Genomic DNA, 23,590 nt, shown 5'->3' with positions numbered 1-23,590 from the left:
TCTCTCTCTCTCTCTCTCTCTCTCTCTCACACACACACACACACACACACACACACACACGTGGATGCAAACAAATTCATAAGTATTCTATTTGTTTTGTGACCAATTGAATTTATACTGGGCCATCTTTGTAGCAGTAAGTTTGGAGCTATATTTTGGATCTGGTAGCTTCATTCCTACATTTTTAAACTAAAATCTTCAAGTATGAGTAATAGCAGGCAAAAACCTCAATCTATAGCTATATTTAGTTTAAGAGTTTGGCAGGTGGGCAGGCTAGAATGGATAACTGAGCTACATGTCAGTGTAAAAAAGAAGTCTTCATTTACTTTCACAGAGGAAGATTGTCTATGTGCAAAGATATAAACCCCTTGAGTAGAAGTCACTTTCAAACATGGCTGTATAAAGGTTTGGAATTAATGTGTAGTAAGGGTGTGTCCATATTCCAGCTAGATTGTACTATAATCCAACACATGTCTGCATTCCAACTGGAGCACATAGATATAAAAGTCTTTGGATGCGATCCCTTGCTAGAGTAGTAGAGTTGCTGAGTTAAAATTCTAAATACTAATGCTCATGCCAGCAAGATTCTGCTGAAGGGACCCTGATATAGCGGCCTCTTGTGAGGCTATGCCAGTACCTGGCAAACACAGAAGTGGATGTTCACAGCCAACTATTGGATGGAACACAGGGTACCCAATGGAGGAGCTAGAGAAAATACCCAAGGAGCTGAAGGGGGCTGCAACCCTGTAGGTGGGACAACAATATGAACTAACCAGTACCCCCTGAGCTTGTGTCTCTAGCTGCATATGTAGCAGAAGATGGCCTAATAGGCCATCACTGGGAAGGGAGGCCCCTTGGTCTTGCAAATTATATGACAAGGGAAGGCCTGGGCCAAGTAGTGGGAGTGGGTTGGTAGGGGAGCAGGGGGGGTGTATAGGGAACTTTCAGGATAGCATTTGAAATGTAAATAAAGAAAATAATAATAATAAAAAAATTCTTCTACAATATGGTATGTAAATTCTCACAAACTTGAATGGGAATTACTGAAGGGGTATGAGTGGGGAATCTCCCTGCTCATTTCATCACAGGCCACTGGACTAATCACAGGCCACTTGACTAAAAGCTGACTGTACCTGAAGTGTGTCTGATAATGAAGAGAAACTGGAAAAAGTATGGAAGCCTTTGTGACTATATTTTGTCTTTCCGTTCTTTTATCAGATTATTTTTCATATCTAACATGGCTGAAATCTTCTCATGCAGGCATTGAATAAACATAAAATTATCTTAATTCTTTGTAGACTTCACAACTGAATTGCATTATTCATTTGATGAACATTGAAAGCTCTGTTTTATTTAACCCACACTGTTTCTTTCAAATCAATTTCAGATATAAATGGAATCACATTTTATACTGTTCTCCACCTCATGGAACATAGGTCCATTATCCAACAGGATTCTGGTAGTCTCAGTTCAAAAAACAGCATTTCCATATCAAGACAGCAATTTACAAACTCTCTTCTTTCCTGTGTTTACATCCCTGTGTTTCCTGGTTTTCATTTTTAGAGTAAATCCATCCTGGATTCCACATGGGGTACTGGGTTCTTTCTCTCACTGAAACCCTTGGTTGAATTCTGGTTTAGATTTCTGGGCGTCACTCTACTCATACAGAATTTTAGCACCATCATTATTAGAGAACATATGCTTCAATCTGCCTTGATGTTTTTAAACAGTGAATTAGGAATTATGCTATTTCTCAATTTTCTTAACCTCCTTATAATCCTCTCTAGCAACCTCAAGTAGGTATTTATGACCTCAACTTAGTTTTTATTGACTACACTTACTCTTATACTTCACTTACTGTATTTCCTTGACACCAGTGTGATGCTTTTTTGGTCTATGAGTCTGTCTTCCTGCCTGTCATGATTAATTACTGCTCAGTTCTCAGAATAAGTCCTGACTGGTTTTCTGTCATCTGAATTGGTCATTTTCTAAAGCTGACTTGATCTCCTGTTTTATTTTCCTGCATATATACTTAACTTTTTTCTGTTTCTGATGGTCAGGTCTGAGGTTGGCTATAGAAAAACAGCTTGTATATGATAACAAAGGAGACAATGGTGTCTCTTCAGTAAATATAAGTGTAGGACTGAGGTGGTGGCAAGTCTACTTGGAAAAGTGCTTGCCTCATGAGCATGAAGATGTGCATTTCTATCCTAAGAACCCATATGAAAGTCAAATGTTAGTGACATACATCTAAATACCTGGTAAAGGAATGCAGAGACTATGGGATCCATTTAATTCATTAGACAACAGCCTAGATGAATTTATGAAATCCAGGTTCACTGAGGGAATTTGTTTCTAATAAAGTTGGAGAATATTTTCAGAATAGTCAGAGTATTAGCTTAGCTTCCGGCTTCTACACCACACATACACACACACACACACACACACACACACACACACACACACACATCCATTCAATGATAACATGAACACATGTTTATACATAAAAATAAACAAATGAATAAAAAATACAATGCATCATGAATCAGTATTATCAGTATTCTTTCAAATATCTCTCTAAATGTACTTAAATCCAAAATAGTATTGTGTTTCATTTCTAGTCTTTGGTAGAACAATAATTGAATGCCACAGATTTATGAATTGAATATCACGATATCTTTAATTTGCACATATTTACAAAATGTCTCACTTTAGAATCACATACAGCTCATATGAAAACGTTTATTTTCATGCTTTTGAATAATATCTTCATCACAGTTATTATGTAAGTGTAAATATAACACAAAAACTTACATAATATGTAAGTTTTACCTCTTAGGCACTAAGGTAAAATGTATTAACTTGAAATATCTAATAGTTTTCTTCTTGGAAAAATATTTACAAATTCTGAGCTAGATCCCTGGTCCTGATTTAATAGCAGCCACAAAATATATGTATGCCAGCTACTGCTACCATATAAAAATTTACAAATAAAGTTATAAAATTTTAGAACGTAGCCCATACATTATATATTGTCAATATATTGTTCTGGGTCCAAATCAGGAGCCAGACATGTAAGTATTTAAGTAGAGACATTTTAATGTAAAACAGAATTACTAAGCTGACAGAGAAATCTAACTATAATGGTGATAAATAAAATATTAAAATATGTTATAATCCATTACTCTAATTTTGCCTTGTGATAGAATATATTGGTTATGGGACTGGAAAGACGATTCAGTGATAAAGAACACTTACTGGATTTACTGACAGAGGATCCACCACCAACATGCTAGCTTATCACCTTCTATACCTCCAGTTCTAGGGATCTAGTGCTTTATTCTGTTTGCCTGTATATATTAAGACATATATACAGGCAAAACACCTACACATGTTAAAAAAACATAAATTTAAATTAAAAATAGAGAGTAAATATTATTATAATATTCTCTCCTTGCCCTACCTATATCCCTATATCTGACACAAGGAGAGGGTGCATTCTACATTTGCAGGAAGGCTGGCAGAGCAGGAAACTGCAGGATACCATATAATTCTATGTGTCCTATGTTCTGGGAGGAGGTTGAGCACGTGTCTCACACAACTGTTCTATCCAAGAAGTAGAAAAAAAGAGAAAAAAAAAAAAAACAAGAAAGTGTCAAATAACATATACCCTATCAGGAAAATGCTGTCCTTTCTATTTGCAGCATATCTCCTGAGCCCTGTGCTGACAGATCTGAAATTATTCTGTTCTTGAAGAGACAATTGCCAAAAATGTGTACATTTGAGAGCAAACAATTTATTTTGAAGAAATAAATTAATGATTGCTGTGTGCATCATGTCATCACCTCACTGCAACACAGACTCATCCTACATTTTTCACAACTAACACACAATTTACATACATACACTCCCCCCCACACACACACACTGAGAGGGGATAGGGGTTTATAGAGGGAAACTGGGAAGGGGGATAACATTTGAAATGTAACTCCCTTCTTCAAATTTGAAATGATGTAAACTTTGCTCCGGAAATGTTCCTCTGCCTTGACTGAAATTACAAGACTAACCTTACTTCTATCTGTATGTGTGTCATTTACTATATGGATAAACACATATCTGTGTCTTTTGTTTCAGTCCCTGGAAATATTCAAATGCATACCAGCAACAAAAATCCACTAATATGTTATGATGTAGCTTACCGCAAATCCCTGATTCCACAAATAACCTTCAAATCTGAAGTGCTTACAATCATATGCAATCATTTTACCCTCTGAATGAAATACATTTCCTGTTTTACCCTTAGCCAATGAGGACCCTGCTGGAGAATGGGCATTTTTGTTGTTGTTGTTTTATTTAAAGCCTAGAGACAGAAGTAAAGGCCATGCAGAGACCACCCCACCTGGGGATCCGTCCCATATGCAGCCACCAAACCCAAACCCTTGGTATTCTTGTGGATACCAAGAAGTCCTTGGCTGACAGGATCCTGATATAGCTGTCTCCTGAGAGGTTCTGCCAGAGCCTGAGAAATACAGAGGCAGATGCTCACAGCCAACTGTTGGACTGAGCACGGGGTTCTCAATGGAGGAGTCAGAGAAAAGACTGAAGGAGCTGAAGGGGTTTGCAGCCCCATAGGAGGAACAACAATATGAGTCAACCAGTACCCCCAGACTCCCAGGCACTAAACCACCAACCAATGAGTAAACATGGAGAGACCTATGGCTCCAGCCACATATGTAGCAGAGGATGGCCTTGTCTGACATCAGTGGGAATAAAGGCCCTTGGTCCTGTGAAGTCTTGATGCCCCAGTGCAGGGGAATGCCAGGGTCGGGAGGTAGGAGTGGGTGGGTAGGTCGTGGTACACCCCCATAGGAGCAGGGGGGGATGAGATAGAGGGTTTCCGGGGTGCAAACTGGGAAAGGAGATAACATTGGAAATGTAAATAAGAAAATATCCAGGAAACACACACACATATACACAAACACATGCAAACCCAGACACACATACAATCATACTCACATGTATACATTCAAATGTACACACACACACACACACACACACACACACACATACATATATGGAAAAAATATTAAGAACACATTAAAAAAAAACAAACCAATCAACGGCACACAACTGGGAAATACTTGACCTGCCTTTGGTTTTCTAAAATCATTCTGAATAAGACCATGATCCCCTGCTGGAGAGTGTTGCTATACTTAATACCAAACCCTTGCTCTTCTTACATTAAGGGCAGTGCAATGGCTAATTTAATGTAGCCTTTGTCTCACTGAGTATTAAGAAGTTATGATCAAGATTAGCATAATGGCATTTAAAACCAAAATTCTGCTTCTTACTGCTTTAATCTCTGAGGAGTAATTTAAAGTCACTCTGGAATTAAAATGTGCACTTTATGTGCAGGTAAATTAAGTGTTTCTGTTCAAAAGTTGCTCGGATGGTCAGCCTTCTGCACTGGTTAAAGAAGTGTGGTCTGAAGGAAAAAAATAACAAATCATGCATTTGAATTTCAGGTCCATTTATTGATTCCATTCTTTCAAATAATATTAGATAACACATTGTGTTGCATAATGAAAATTTAAGAATTAGCAAAATAAACTGAGCCCTGTGCATAGAAACCACATGCTAATTCACAGTAAACTTCCATATCATAGATAAACAGCAACCATGGTACTTAAAACCCCTTGCACAATTTGGAAAAGGGAGGCATCGAGTAATATGAAAACAGAAGGAAATCTATTATTTGTATGTCCTAGGGAAAAAAAAAAGTCTGAGGAAAGTACATATGACTTCAGTTCTGAATAGTAACTAGGAAAAGTTAAAGTAGGACTCCCAGCAGCTGGTTGAGCTGTCCAGGGGCTGAGAGAAAACTAGAAACCTACAGAAAGCAGTAGTGACAGAGCATCAAAGGAAAAGGCATTCTTAGCCTCCCTTTACCCAAGTACATCACTCTTCAGTGTTTACTACCACTTGGGAAACTGCTGGATGCAAGAACTGGCATGTACCTTCTATTTCCCCTTCTATACAGTGAAGAAAAAGCTAACATTCTTTCAGAAATCCAATAACCGTAAAGACAAAAATGTTATTAAAGATTTAGCAAAGTGTGCTAAATGCTTTGAAAATGTTACTATCAATGAAGCAGTATGATTGGTTTCTAGTTACATGGTTTTTACTTTTTTGTGCTTTCAGTTTTGATGATGTCTCACCATCAAGGCTGCCTTCAGACTGATGGTTACTTTTGAAGCTCTACTTCCTAATTGCTACAGTCAAAAATATGAACTATCTTCTATGCCCAGATTCTATTAAGCTCTCTAATTAAGAGTTTTGATATAATTTTAAATTCAATCATAAATTCTTTAAAAGTCAAAGTTTATTTCTTACAATATTGAACTGATATTATCGTTATTGAATTAGCTAAATAATTTAGTATTAGAGAAATGAAGGTAAAATTAATTAAAATATAATTTAATTTTAACATGGATATCTAGGTAATTTATAGTTTGGAACATGGTATTGTTTGAGTGATAGGTGTCTCTCACAGTCTTATGTTAATGTTTTAGTCCCCACGGTGGCACTATTTGGCAATGAAGATTAATAGTGGGTGACAATATTATTTGAACATATCATAAAGGATATGTGTATATGTTGTCTTTACCTTGTCTCATCTGTTTTGTTCTATCACACAGTCCCCATCACAAAAGAGATTGCCAAAGATACATATAAATAGGCTCAACCTATCTTGCACTAGAACATTGTCACAAATCTCTGAAATTATGAACCAAAACAAGCCATTCATAGGTATATGCCCCAGGAACATATGATATAATGATAAAATGCTTACTTAACAAATAATAAAGATAATCAAGTAATTTAAAAATTCTTCAGATTTGAAACATTTCAGTCTTTGAGACCTTTATATTTAATATACTCATAGTTTGTATATTTTCTTAGAAACATAGAAAACACAACTATGAACTTGGCTTCTGTTTTTCCCCTTGGAGCCAATAAAATTGTTTGAGTTTATTGGGCTTTCCAGTATTCAATTGAATGACTCTTGACATTCAAGAAGGAACAATGTTTCTTCTTTTATTTGCTCTAGAATAATACATCCCTCAGAATGTACAGGGTAAGGTGCCCTCATTTTTAAGAAGTGCCAGAACAGTACATATAGTCTGGGTATCAAATTGTTCAGTAGTTCCTCAGTGATTATTATTTAATGTTGCCGAATTCAGTCTTCAAATGGACCTGCTGTTATTCACTTTTACATTTTTAAAACAAAACTTAGAAAATCATCTAAAATACCAATTAAGTGTTTCTACCTCTATATCTTCATCTGTGTTCTCCTGTCTCTGTTTTTCTTGGTGTCTCTTTCTGTCTCTGTCTCTGTCTCTCTGTCTCTGTCTCTGTCTCTGTCTCTGTCTCTGTCTCTGTCTCTCTCTCTCTCTCTCTCTCTCTCTCTCTGTCATTTATGTTTTAAAACTCTCTTTTACACAAGAATCTGACATCCCTGGCTTTGCCAGAAGAATGCAATGTCTGTTTTTCTCTGAATAAAACACTCATCCAGTGAATAATTTTCTAGACTTTCCCACTTTTCCTCTATTTACTGCATGCTAGATGTAAAAAAAGTAAATAGTGCATTCTTTCCTCAAAAAACCTAGAAGATATTTACACACACACATATACATATACATATACATATGCATAGACATACACACATTATATATATATATATATATATATATATACCAGGATAACCTACTGCTGTGATTCCACAGCACTGTGGATCACAGCCACTGTGGATGTTCTAATCTTTACCACCTCCATATATATAATGCATTCACTGTCCTCTAAGAAATGAAAAACAAACTTTGTCTCTGTAATATCTAATAAAAAATTGAAAAAAAAAAGAAATGAAAAACAAAACATGACTTTCATTTATTTGGATTTAACAAGCAGAAGCATTGAAGGAAACCGACTCAAATTTACCATAGATGAGCTTTATTAGGAGATCCAGCAGCATCACCACAGGCAGCCATGAATTGGTCCTTGATCTAAATGGAAAGATTTTCCTTCACATCCCTTGGTATTAGGAGAATTAGGACATTGTATTATAAACAGAACAGAGGACTCCTGAAGGGCAAGGCAGACCCTTCACTTCCAGAGTACAAAGAAGGTTCTTGACTAGTGTAGGTTTCCAATGTAAATGTAGGAGTTGCAATTTCTGTACTACAGGACCAAGCTGGATTGGGTATTACACAGCATATAATGTGTTGATTCTAGAAGGTACAAACCTTCTTTCATTAAAGGTTGTCCCTTGCCTAGGGATTAAAGCAGGGGGAGTCTGGGCTTGTATACATCTTAAGAAGAGGGAAAAAAGCACCCAACACTTTCTTATCAACTGATTCTTATCACTCATTCAAAGCTTTCAGATGCCGGGCTTGCTTTCTGGGAAAGGAAAGAAAGTGTCTGTGATCTAACACACAGTTGTGTCATTAATGATTTAAGAAGTATTAGCATCAGGCAATCATGTATGTGCTGGTAGATAAATGTAACTATACAGAGACCAAAGAGGATGATAAGAAGTCATCTGGATTTTACAATACATCTTAAATTTAATTGTTAAGTGTTGTCCAAAAGAATATCTACCCAGATGCACATGAAAAGCAAACAAAAAAACCAAAACGCTAGCCTCTGACATACTGACGTAAATTTGCCGTGAGCATTTCATTATTGTCTCATTTGAGAAAACAATCACACTGTTTGTCTTTCATGCTTCCTTTTTCATTCCCTTTGTTTGAGAGCAGGCCTCACTGTATAACTGCTTAGATGATAAATGGTACATACATATACAAATTCATATATACATACACAGATGCAACAATACACTGATTATAGATGATACAGAGATAACAGATCAAATAAATGACAAATTCTGCGTATCAGGTAACACTTGGAATGTTTTTCTTTTCCCTCTGTCAATAACCTGCCTTTTTTTTCCCTTGTCATTCTGAGCCTTGCTTACCCTTTGGTTCATATTAAGATCTTGATTTTATTTACTTCATTTGTGATGCCTATCTTAAGGAGCTGGAGGCAATCTGTTTGAAACAACGGCACTCAGGCAGACAGCATTCCTAGTCCAAGTTTCAATGGGAGAAAATTCTAAAGTTTTGTATGTACTTTGCTTCGATTTGCAAAATTATGTTCTCCCCTGAGGATATGGTATAAATAATAAGCATCACTATGTAGAGGAATTTTAATCAGGCAAAATGGCTTCTCTTGCGAGGAATCATATCCAAAGAGCGTCTAAATCTTTGTGATCCAACTAGAATACAGAAACATTAATACCAGTAAACAGAGGAAAACAGGTCTTAGAGTTCAAGACCAGCCTGATGTAGAGGCAATTTCAGGTTAAAACAAAACAATACAAAACAAAACAAAACAAAAAACAAACAAACAAACAAAAAAACTAAAGCAAAAACTTAGGCCAGGCATGGTAATACATACTCTTATTCCCAGTACTCAGGAAACAGGAATGCAGGTATTTGAGTTCTATATAGTCACAGTAGTTGAGTCAGTAACTTAAAGGAAGAGAGAGAGAGACAGAGTGAGACAGACATGAGAGAGAGAGAGAGAGAGAGAGAGAGAGAGAGAGAGAGAGAGAGAGACTGAAACAGGTTGCACTTGAAGACAGAATAAGCCAGAGAATGAGAAGAAGCCAGAAGATTAGAACATTCATATAGTTTGATACCATGCAGAGCATTTCAGTCGGAAGCTGAGAAAGGATGTTTGAATCAGTCAGCTTGGAGAGGAGTTTGGGCCAGAAGAGCTGAGTTAAACCAGCCAGCCAGAGTTCAAAAAGAAACTGAAAGGATATGCTTACTCAGCAGTAAGGCTACTAGATGATAATTATCGCAAGTGGATAAAAGTTCTTTTTATACCACCACCCACTCCCTCTCTAAATTGGCATAAACATATAATTTTGAAAATATAAATTCAAAAAATTTAGAAACTTGTAAAAAAAATGTATTCAACATTCTTAGCTTTTAGAAAATGCAAATCAAAAGTACTTTAAGATTTTCACTTTTATTAGTCTGGATGTGGGCAATGGGGAAGACATACTCACTGTGAGTAGGAGTCACAACAAGTGCAACCACTATAGAAACCAGTGTGAAGGATCATGTGATCCTGTTATGTCACTCTTGAGAAGATAACAAAATGTCTTTGTATCCTAAAAATACATGCTTACACATGCTAATTGATGCTTTATTCACAATACTAGGAAATCAAAGTTGCTGATGAACTGATAAACTGATAATTAAAATATAGCAAATTTACACAATAGAGTATCATTCAGTTGCTTAAAAAGAAAATTATAAAATTTTCAAGTAAATAGATCAATTTTACAAGGTCTATGTTAATATGAGATGAGAAAACACAGACCAAGATAGAACAAATGTTGCATATTTTCATTCATTGTTTTTTTTGTTTTGTTTTTTGTTTTTGCTTGTTTTGTTTTGTTTTTCGAGACAGGGTTTCTCTGTATAGCCCTGGATGTCCTGGAACTCACTTTGTAGACCAAGCTGGCCTCGAACTCAGAAATCCGCCTGCCTCTGGAGTGCTGGGATTAAAGGTGTGTGCCACCACACCCGGCTACATATTTTCATTCATATGTGGGTGTTGACTGTGAGTATTTACATAAGTGTGTTTTATTTCAAGGTCACAAAATTGCTAATGTGTCATTGAAAGGGGCCTTCAGGTGGGGGTGGGGAGAGACAATGCAGTGGTTAATGATTTTAAATCAATTACTAAAACTGTGACATTTATAGATTTTTAAAGGGTGATCACTGATAGTGACTTTCTTCAAGCTATTGGTGTGACACTTGTGATGCTTTGAATGAGAGTAGATCCCAAATGCTCTCGTATATTTGAATGCATAGTCCCTAGTGAATGGAATGGTTGGATGAAGATTTAGAAATGTGACTTGTTGGAGTAGGTGTGTCCTTGTTGGAGAAAGTACATCACTAGACATGAATAGGTGTTGTGTTTTCAAAAGCCAAGTTATATCCCCATCCACATATATGTATACGTATATGTGTTTGTGTTTGTGTGTGTTTTCAAAAGCCAAGTCATATCCCATCCATATACATGTATATGTGTGTGTTTGTGTGTGTGTGTGTTTCTGTGTCTCTAAATCTGTCTCTCACCTCTCTTTTTGTCTCTTTCTCCATCTTTGCATGTCCCGCAACTGCTGTCTGAAGATATGAAGGTAAACTTCCCAGCTACTGCTCTAACACTGTTCGCATGTATAACACTATGTTCCCCATCATGATGATAAAGGACTAAGACTGCATTCCTTTATTTGTCTTTAATTCTTATCAACACACTAACATATAGAAATTACTTAATTCAAACAAATAAAATCATATGACATGGTATGATTAAGAGGTTAAAATAGTAATTATCAGTTCTAACACCAAGCCCTGTTTCTTGTCTCTTTTATAGTCACTAGTATTTCTAGGGCCATGTAGTTCATTCACTGAGTGTTTATGCCTACACAACAAACTATTATGTCATAATACTATACACTGATAATATAAGATCATGAGATGAGATTGCTGGGTGGTGTTTAGGTTATGAGGATAGAGCAAATGTGCTTAGTGTCTTTCAGGAAGAGACTCCATAGAGTTCCCTTACACTCCATAGTATGAAAGTACAGCACGAACATGAACTTGAAAGTTACCCTTCAGCAGGCAGCAAACATCCTGAAGCTTTCCTGGAATTCCACAAAGTCCATCACTGTGAGAAATACGCTTCTGCAATACAAGAACCATCCTGGGTATGGCATTGCTATAGGAACCTGAAGGAACTGATGAAGGCAGAGACAACGTACTACAGTGTCAAGTATTTCTTCAGCACATTCAGAGTTTGTGTCAGACTAAAGAAAGGGAAAATATCACCGGATATTCTTGGAGAAAGCAGAGTGTCAGTATCTTTACATCATTCTCATTTGACTATCTTCTATATTATTTAAATTGAAAGTTGCATTTAACTTAATATTATATAAAACCTAATGAAAAATCTTCTCTCTAAACAATTTTCTGAGATTCAACCTCTATTCATAGGAATAGCCAAGTATCACACATGTGATAATTTAGGAGAAAGAATTTGACTATATAAAATAAGAGACATAGGAGAGTATGGTACACTGCAAAGAAAATAAGATGTCTGCCTAAAATACATGAGAAGTAATTATTTTACATGTTAACTCATCCTGACCCAACCTGTTTCAAAATAATCTTTTGATTGAATCTGGAACACACATGCCTTCTCTTTGCCGCAGGTTAATTCATAAATCCACTCATGTGAAATGCCAATCTGTAGTACGCAAAACATGCTTTTATGTGATACACACGTTTTCTTTACTATTGAGGAGTATGAAAGACTGTGCACTTGCGAGTGGTCTTTAATATTTATAATCAGCTATGTTAACTGGAGTTTCAGGCTCTGACAGTCAGGGTAATGCATATTGGGAAGAATGGAACTTTAGAATTTATAATTATAATCGATGAACAAAATTAGGTACTAAATAGATGAACCTAACAAAGAGATAGTATCTGCATTTCATTCCATTTTTATTATCAATAGACAGAATATATTCATATAGACTTTAATGTGTTTTATATTGTTATAGAAGAGATTTTTTTCACATTTCTGAGCATTTTGAACCCAATTAATTATTAATTTGCAATTAAGAACTGGGAAAGGAAGATTAACAAAGACTTTGTCTAGGTGCTATTCCCAAACAATAGGACAAGGCAGGAAGAAGGGTCTCATGTTGGAACTGACAGTCACTAATTTAACCTCTTAATCATACCATGGCATATGATTTTATTTGCTTGAGTTAAATATTTTCTATATATTAATTGATGAAAAAAGAAGGGCAAATAAATGAATACTGTTTTATTGCTCTGTAGCTGTGACGAGACTCCATGACCAAGACAACTTATAGAGGAAAGCACTTTATTGGTGGCCTGCTTAGAGTTTAGAGGGTTAGTCTATTATCCCTATAGTGGGGACTGAGGTGGCACATTGGCCAACAAAGTACTGGAACTGAAACTGAGCTATTTACATGCTGATCGGCAGGCAGCAAGGAAAGAGAGACACATGTCATACACTGTCAATACTTCAAAACCCATCTCCAAGTGAAACAACTTCTCCAACAAGACCACACACACACAAGCGTACAATGAATATATACACGTAGGAGAAATATTGAGGCTGGTTACATAGATTTAGGTTATCAAAAGAGATATAATCATTAAGACTTTGGGATCAAAATGCTTTGAAAGGAGAGTAACACAAAGGAAAAGACAGTGTAGTGAACTCTGAGAAATACCAGTGGCATGTTGGTTATTGTGAGGCGCATAAGGGGGCACCTTAGTTATATGAATTTTTGAGCCAAAGAGATATATTATATAAATATATTCAATAAACTGGTGGAGTGCAACTTTATTTTAACTGACTTTTTCTGGCTTTTTCTGGTTTGGTCCATCACTTACAGAAAATGTCAAGTGATTCTGAAGACCACCTGGAGTTTCTTTAACTTCAATCCCCCCAAGAACCACAAAAGGTCAAGTATCAGGCTCTCTCTGCGGCTCAGATGCCTCTGCCCCACACTGAGCTCCCAGTTAATCTTCCCCCATGCCTGTGAAATTCACATGCGGCAGGACTCCTGATAGAAATGATACACACTCTTTCAATTTCGTACACTCGGCCTTCCTCATAGACTCAGGGAGATTCGTCCCTCACTTTAAAGATAAAATTTAAAATGTTGAAAGCAGGAATGATCAAAAGATTAGAAGCAGTCTTAAAAATATCCTAGAAACACATTATACAGTAGCGACATACATTGTTTTAGAACAGACATAGACTTAGAATGAAATAAAATGTAAGATATGATTTGGAGTGTAGTTTTAGATATATAATAATCGTAATACAGCATATATAAAGTGGCATGCATGCAGTAATAGGTACACAGTGGTCTATATTCATCAATACATGAATAAGTACTGTGTATATTTCTTACACACAATTGATTGTTAAAGTTAGTACAGAGTCTCAGCACTAGTAAAATGTCCCAAAGCTCCCAGAGACTAAGCCACCAATCTAAGAATAAACAAGGGGCTCCAGCTGGATATGTAGCAGAGGATTGCCTTATCTGGCATCACTGGGAAAGGAGCACCTTTGTGCTGTTGAGGCTTGATGACCCAGGTTAGGGGAACGCTAGGTTGCTGAGGCAGGAGTGGGTGGGCAGATGGGGAAGCACTCTCATAAAGGCAGACTGAGGGAGGAGGGGATAGGGGGCTTGTGGAGGGAAAACTGGGAAGGGGGCTAAAATTTGAAATGTAAATAAATATAAAACCAATAAACAAATGAAAAAATGAATAGAAAATCTCATAAATCCTTTCTTTGTGTCCAAAGAATTCAATGGGTCAAGTGATGTCTCCCTGTATTGGAGAAGAAAGTTTTTTTTCCCCCTCTATGGCTGCTGATAAAATTGCTTGCCCAGAAACACCCACAGACACACCCAGAAGCAATATTTAATGTGGGCACTTGTGAAGTTAACAGATAAATTTAATAAATGCACAGAGAAGGCAAGGAAGGGCTATTTCTTCAATGACTGAACAGTATATAAGAAAGACCTGTAAACAGATAACCATTAAGCTACTCATTTATTCCTAGAAATTCCAGTGGAGAATAGATAATAGAAGGTGATTCCCAATAGGGGACAAGAAATATTCCTTTTAACCAGAGCTGACATGAGGATGTGCAATGACACATAAAAGAAGGAAAATGAGAATTCAAAACAATTGAGAGATGCCAGAGGCTGTGGTATTTACCTGTAATCCCAGCAACTGACAGGCAGGCATATGCTTAAGGCCAGTCTCAACGACATAGAGAATTTCAGGTTAGTCATGGCTACATAGTGATAACCTGTCATAATATATATATATATATATATATATATATATATATATATATATATATATAAAAATCTTTGTGGTATGGCTTATATAATTATACCAATATCTCAATTTGGCTATTGATGTGATATAGCATCATGATCAAAAGGAACTTGAAGAGGAAAGGGTTGATTTTCTTTGGAATTTCATATAACTGTTTACAGTCCAAAGCAGTAATTGCAGGAACTCAAACAAGGCAGGAACCCAGGGAAGGAGTTGATGCAGTGACTGTGGACGAATGTTGTTTTATGGTTTTCTCTTTCTGGTTTGTTCAGTCTGTGGGTTGGTTTTTTTTGGGGGGTGGTGGTAGTGGTGGTGTTTTTTTGTTTTGATTTATTTTATTTGTTTGATTTTCCGTATGGATGCCATCAGCCTAAGAGTGATACCGCCCACAACTATCTTGCTTCCTGACATCACTCACTAATGAAGAAAACCTCCTTTAAGCTTGTCTGGAGCCTGATTTGATGGAAGCAATTTCTAAATTGTTGTTCCCTTCCCTCAGATGATGCTATCAGCTAACTTATTTCAAGCTGACAATAAAACCAGTCAGGACAGTGAGGGAATAAACATATTCAGAAGATTACTATATTTTGATTTTATAGGTACTACAGACAGTCATGCTGAAGAGGGGGCCCATATCACCACACTAGATTGAAAAGGCCATATCACAAAACACTGAGTTTGGAAAGAAAACAAATTTCAAAGACCCTGTCGTTATTGTCAAATAATTATTAAAGAACAAATATTATAAGACTAAGTAAAACTCTTGAGTATATAGGTATCAAATCTGATATTAGTTATTTAGCATATTTGATGTAATTGAAAAATTATAAACAGCCTGAGCCACTGACTACAGATATATATCAAATCAATGTGATGCTCACTTCCTATTTGCATAATACTGCGCCTTTTACAAAACTAATAGACAATTCACAAGAAAGGATATTACAATACATAATAATGTAAAAAGATAACTCCAAATACACTGAAGATAAGAAAAGTGAAGCTTAGCCTGGTTGCATCTATTTGAATGAAATCAGGGAGAATCTCTGAATGAAGTATTAAAGACGTAAAGCAAACTACATCTCTCACAAACATGGAAATTCAATTTTGTGAAAAATACAATTATGTCAAGAAGCCTATGAAACACACACACACACACACACACACACACACAGCACATACACAAAGCAAACACACCACTTACGTGGTTGGGATTAGATATCTTCAGAGATCCCGCAGTGTATTTGCAGGCCTAGATTTTCTTGTCAGGGAAATCCCAGGGAGTGGTGCGTGCTTTTTTTACCTTGATTCGTTAGCTCTATCTCTAGGGGTCTGACTGACTCTATAATTTACTCGGGCTCTGGGGACTCTCCAGGGTGGTTGCTTACTCCTAGCTACTAAATTTCGCTTCAGGCCAGATGACAAGGTTTCCTTGGACTGGCTGCCTGCAATTGTGGTTGGCTGCCCACCGGTTCCTAGATCTGGGTTCTCATTTCTCAGAAACAGAATCTCAAGCCCAGTCTCCAGTATTCCTGTTTTGCAGCCTTTCCATGTAGTCAGTGCGGTTCTGGCTAGCTCAGTCCTCTCAAACCCAATGGCCTCACCCTCCCCAAACCCAAAGTACAGACACTGTACACCACTGACTAGAGTATATGATTAGGGAAGTTTCACAGAGACAGGTTTGAAGATAAGTTGGCAAGAAGAGATCTATGGTTTGTGAGAATGCAAAAATCTAGAACTTTAAAGCATTTTATTTAAATATGGAAGTGTTGTAGTCTCTTATTTTTCCAAATCAAGTGGAATTTTTAAAATAATTTCTCTCTGTTTAGATTACTTCTAATTGTGACTTATTATAGTGTTATACTACTCTTCTAAGTTATTAACATTTCACCTCTTGCCAACAAATTTTATGCCAACTATTTTCCTGTAATAGTCTTCACATTAAAATCTGAGAAAAGTAGATTTAAAATGTATGGGATTTTTCCAAGTTCCTAGAGCTGTGTCTAGAACCCTTATTGCCAACATTGACTCCGATTAACTTTAAACTCCAAATTCTTAAATAATTCGAATACTAAATTTGTAATTTATATGAACAGTGTTTCCTCTAAATTACTAAGAGAGTTTGGGGAAATGTTCTTGACAGCAACTGAAGTCTAATGATGGATTTAAATTAATTCCAGCATAATATCTTATGCCCAGAGAACAATGCTATAATGATAGGCACAATAAACTCCAGATTAATGAAAGTTCATTTACAACTGAAAAAAATAATTGCAAGCTTTCTTCTGTTTCCTCTTTTCAAGGAAGCTTTATTGGGACTGCCCATTTTTAGCCAAAAACTTACTAGGAACATTCCTCACATTGGTCTGCCCATACTTTATGGATAGGAAATGGACCTCTCCTGTGTTGGTTGCTTCAGCTTGTAAACCTCCTTCTGCCTTAACCACTGCTCCTTTCCATTCCTTGGATATAAATCTCTACTTGTTAGGTTAAACTAGAATACTCAGTTGTTCTCATGTATCTATTGCAATATTTCCTACATAAACCCTCCCCTTGTTGGTTTATCTACTATTAGGTAATGCTGTTTTCTTTAACACTATCTGTAAGTGTCTGGGGGAATGTTTTTCTCTTCTTCTTTTTAATTTTTTTATTGGAAATTTTCTTTATTTACATTTCAAATACTTTCCCTTTTCCAGGTCTCCTCTCTGGAGATCCCCTATCCCACCCCTCCCCCTGCTTCTATGAGGGTGCTCCCCCAGCCACCCACCCACTCTGGTCTTGAAAGTGGGTGGGAGAGAGCACCCTCACACTTTCGTCCAGGTGCTTGTGTTTGCAAATAAAATAATTTAAAAGAAGTCACTGAAGCCCAGGAAGCAAATAATCAAACAAAACTAAATTAAAAGAGAAAATATTTGTTAGGTAAGGGAGGCACCTCAGCTGATAAGGTGTTCCCCAAAATTTGATCCTCCACTTATTGAAAAAAAATAGTTGCTTTCTTGATGGTTAGTTCTAATTGTCAGCTAGATACAGCCTATAATAACCAAGGAAGAGATTATCAATGAGAATTGTTTAGATCAGGTTGGCCTATGGTCATGTTTAAAGGGAACTTTTCTAATTGAGTCAACTGATTGTAAAAAGAGCCAGGCTACTGTGGGCAGAAACAGTCCTTGTGTTTGAGTCCCATGTAAGAGTAAAGAAACCTCGCTGAGAACAAAACAAGCATGAATTCATCCTCTTTCTGGTCTTATCTGTAGATGGAATGTAACTAGCTGTCTCAAGTGTCTGCAACCATTATTTTCCTACAATGATAGAGTATGGAATTTGTGTGGTAAACTAAGGCCTTTCTCACCTAAAGTGCCTTTAGTCAGGGTGTTTTGTCACAGCTAAAGAAATTTAACTAAGGCAGGTATCAAGTGAGATGATTACTATACCAAAATCCAGGGTGAGCACTATCTAAGACTGAGAATGCCATCTGACTTTGAAGATTACAAAGAGTGTATACTTATAGCATTATATGTCACACACTTGAACACAGATACATACATGTACCTGCAGACACAAACAAACCCACCCACAAAACAAAATATAGTAAAGAAGAGTGGCCATTTGAGATACCAAAGCCTGACTTGCCAGAATCATATTGGTGAACATGTGAATGAAGAATACAGGTATATGGTATTTTCTTTTTGCCAACTAAGAGACATTGGGGAGAAGGCTGTTTAATGAAGAACATTTGGTCACATCAACTCTTTCTGAAAATTATATGAAGGTTCAGAAAAACCATGGGCATACATATAATTGAATTGAGCTATGGAACATTTGCAATGGAACTAAGCTTTCTTAAATTTTTATTTAGTGTGCCACCAGTGGAAAGTCATAAACTGATGATCTTGTAGAGAATATGTGGAATGGTACATGCTTCGAAGTTTCACGTACTGAGATGATTATAACGAACAGAGCATTTGCAAAGGCAGAAAAGTCTCCCTCTTGTATGGAGGAAGAATGGTGATTTACGCAGTGTGATGAACTGCTTGGTAGTTGTACTTGACCTTGAACTTTCTGTCACTTTCTCATAAAGGATTGACAAAACAGGAAAAAAAAAACAGGAATTTTGAAAACAATGTTATTTTATATCCACAGAGTTTCCTGTTATATTGAGAATATGCCTTCTATGTAAACATGTAATGTAATCTTTTGGTTCATATACCAGCAGGAGAATGGAGGAAATTTTCTCTACAATAGAGCAGAGAATATGGTTGTTTATTTCTTCAAAATCTGAAATTTGTGGGAGAGATATAAACTACATTTTTTAATCTAGGAATGTGAATTGTCCCGAGACTGAGCACAGTCATCGGGAAGCTGGCTCTAGAGCTCCCCATTGCACCAGAACTTCATTGCTTTGATTAGTATCCTCTCTGGCTAAAATAAGACTCTTATCTTCCTGCATGGTACCTTTGATGAGCACAAAATTTCTTTTGAGATGAAAGAAACAGTTTGATCTCCAATCTGATCTCTGCAGGGTAAGCCAGTTTATCATCGATAATGTTCTTATGGAGAGAGATTGTTTTGTTCAAAACTGTATCACATGAAGCAGTCCTGAAGGACTTCCAAATATCACCAAGTAGGCACTTTGAATGTTAGAATAACAAAAGCAGGGTTATCTTGTATTTGATAACACATCTGTTGTGATTTCTCTTGTGTCCGAAAGAAACCATTCACATTAGCTGTATTTGAAAACACCAGCCAAGTCCCAGATAACAATTGGTACAGATAGACATATTTTCATGCACAGAATTTTCCCTTCCAAATAGCAGAATTTTAACTTGTAACTTGACAATTTCGGGATTCTTTTTTAGGTACAATTAAATTATAAACACTTTCAGGCCTGGAAAAATCCCATTTGCTTCTCCCAAACTGTTCTTTAGAAACACCTCTGTGTTTTTTCAATAACAGGATTAGGAAATATACTCTATTGTTTGAGATTGTACAATAGATGCTTTCTCAGTACTTTCCAGCAGACCTAATAGATTATTCTTGATCTCAATCAGGTTAGACATCCTGTCACAGTCCAATCTTGGCTTATGAATGAAGGCATACCTGAACAGTCAAAAGTTTACAGCTTGTAATAAAAACTGAAAAAAATTCAAGCATGCTATCCTCATGCAGGCCAATGGGGGCTCTAGGCAACTAGTGAGTTGCAGGCAGTTACGTCCAAATGTTCGCTGTATCTAGCCCTTGGCAGGATGTCAAGGACAAGAAATAATCAGTCTTTGGAGATCACTTTTGAATTGCTATGCACTCTGCTTCCTTCAGGTGAATCATTCCTTCCATGTTGTCAAAATCCATTGATGAAAACTGACGACTTTCAGTACCCTGTGACAGGCGAAACATCCACCTACTTCAATGCAGAAAATGATACTGCAAAGCTTTTCAGCAGGCATTTTGTGAGTGATGAGCTTGTCTTCCAGGTGAACTCTTCCAGAGACAAAAGTTCAAAACAGAGGAATGGACATGATATTGTACCTCAGAGCAAAATGGTCACCACAACGGTAGGCAAGAGGATGCTTAACTATTTATTAATGGAAATTTCATGTCTAGTATCTGTTAGAGGACAAACAGTACTATTTAGTTAAAGTCTTAATTGATTAAAATCTAGCAACATTTCATTACATAAAACAGGGACAGTGTTACAATAAGTCACAAAAAAGAATTGAGGTTTATGAACAAAAAGGAATAGCCAAAAGTAACCACAAAATCCCCAAATCAGAGAGGACATTTCAGAGTTACTTTCCTTGTCAGCAGGACAAGGAAGAAGAATAGAAAAATATGTAATTGAGTGAAACATGGTTGCTCAGACCTATGATGCTGGTATTTCTAAGTCAGAAGGATAGCAGATCCCAGGCCAGTTTGAGCAATCCTTTGAGACTGTCTCAAACAAAATAAGCCTGGCTAGCATAACATTACATTATGCCTTTAAAAAAATACAAGAATAATGTTAAAATAAAAATAAAATAAATAAACCAAACCAAACCAACCAACCAAAGAACAAGAACAAGAAAAGCCAAGTAAAATGACCTATTTTGGAAATCAGGCTGCTGCCTCTATACTATTAATTTCTGGTGAAATGTATTTCACCTGTGAGTTTAAAGTGCCAAAACCAGTTTGAATTGGAATCTAATGTGTTGGGGCTCTGAGCAGGATTTTAGTCCAAAATAACTATCTCTCATAATTTTATATAACACAAAAAAGTGGCTTGTATGAATAAAATCTGCTTTTAAGATTATGGGCAAATATTAAGTATTTTCCAACAATGTGGAAAAATGTTTTCAGTATTCTCATAACAGCATCTTCCTAATAGGCATTTGTCTTAATATGAATTTCATTTTCTTTATAGCTAATATAATATGCAGACTAAAGTACATTCTTAAACAAATGAAGTAATCACAAGGCTAAATATTTATGTGACGAGTTCCTTTCCATGCCACTGTGTAAATGTCTAAGTAGTGAGACATTGTCTCAAAGTAAATAAAATATATACATATATAAATATATATATATATATATGTGCAAATGCATGTGTGATGCACACATCTAAGGACATTTGTTATTTTTATTAATTATCATTTTTAAAAGAAAATTATGCTATATTTATTAAATGTTGCATTTATATTTAGCATAAATTGTAACATTTACATAAACAACTTACATAAATTGTTTTCAAGAAGACTCTAATGAAGTGATTCTCAGCCTCCCTATGTTGTGATTCTTTAATAAAGTTCTTCATTAGAGATGACCCTGAACCATAAAATTTTTTCATTGCTACTTCATAACTGTAATATTCCTACCTCATAATGTAACTATTTAATATGAGACCACTGTAAAAGGGCCCTTTATCCAAAAGGAGTTTCTACTCATATGTTGAAACATCTGCTCCAATGCATTAGAAATTTCTGCTTTGCTCATTGTTTGGCCATGGTTGCTTATATTCTTTCTACATTTTCCCTGTCATTTTCTAATCTTTTTACCATGTGCATATATTGAGAAAGCATACAACTTATACTTACATCCAAGAGACCTGTGTGTTTCCAACCTGGATTATTAAAGTTGCAAAAAAGATTGATGGAAGAAACAGCCATTCATTACCCATTATAATATAACATTAAAACAGCAGTGGACAATATGCTTGAATATATTTCAAACCAACATTTCTTTAGGTGGAACATCATCAATTGAATGTACATAGATATGGTTTGTCTTTACATTTGCAATGTTTGAAAATATTTAGCATAAACACACATGACAATCAGAAAGAAGGTGTTGAAATACAGAAATCCTAAACCCTAAGTACCTGTTTTCTGAAAGTACAGTGAAGTCTGAGATCTGACAAATCTTGTCTATGAATAAATAACTAGCAGTTACAGCTATGCAAATGTGATGTGTTATTAGAACAATAAAATGGATTGTAATAAATTTTACAAAAATAGTTTAAAACTCCAAAGATTGAGAAAATTCTAATATCAAGAAAGAACATCTGGACTAAAGGGTTTGACTCAGTTGGTAAAGAGTTTACCTTAAAAGAATGAGGACCTGGCTCTTTCCTACTTCCTATTCTATTAGATTGAGTGTACCACAGATCTCCAGTGGCTCAGGCTCTAAGATCAAGAATTGATGAATGGGACCTCCTGAAACTGAAAAAGTTCTGTAAGATAAATTACATATTCAATAAGACAAATTATCAACCTAAAGATTGGGGAAAAATCCTCACTAACCCCACATCTTATAGAGGGCTAACATCCAAAATATATAAACAACTCAAGAAGTGAACCTCCAATAAACCAAACAACCCAATCAAAAATGGAAAATGGGGTATAGAACTAAACAGAGAAATCACAGCAAGGTATCTCACATGGCCGAGAAGCATTTAAACAAATGTTTAAAGTCCTTAGTGATCAGGGAAATACAAACCAAAACAACCATAAGATTCCACCTTACATCAATCAGAATGGCTAATATCAAAAACTCATTCCATGTGTATTTTGTTCCCCATTCTAAGAAGGAATGAAGTATCCACACTTTGGTCTTCTAGAATTTCATGTGTTTTGCAAATTGTATCTCGGATATTCTAAGTTTCTGGGCTAATATCCACTTATTAGTGAGTGCATATAGGAGGAACAACAATATGAACTAACCAGTACCCACAGAACTTCTGTCTCTAGTTGCATATATAGTAGAGGATGGCCTAGTCAGCCATCAATGGGAGGAGGGGCCTTGGTCCTGTGAAGGTTTTATACCCCAGTACAGGGGAATGCCAGGGCCAGGAAGCGCGTGGATTGGGAAGCAGGGTGGGAAGAGGGTATGGGGACTTGCGGGATAGCATTTGAAATGTAAATGAAGAAAAGATCTAATAAAAAGGACTTAAAAAAACTCATCTTGACAGCACATGTTGGCAGGGATATGGATAATGAGCAAAGGGTAATACTCCTCCATTGCTGGTGGAATTGCAAACTGGTACAACCACTCTGGAAATCAATCTGGTGGTTCCTCAGAAAATT

This window comes from Mus pahari, chromosome 8 (assembly GCF_900095145.1).
Source record: "Mus pahari chromosome 8, PAHARI_EIJ_v1.1, whole genome shotgun sequence".
Lineage (NCBI taxonomy): Eukaryota > Metazoa > Chordata > Mammalia > Rodentia > Muridae > Mus > Mus pahari.
This window is presented reverse-complemented; position numbering follows the sequence as displayed.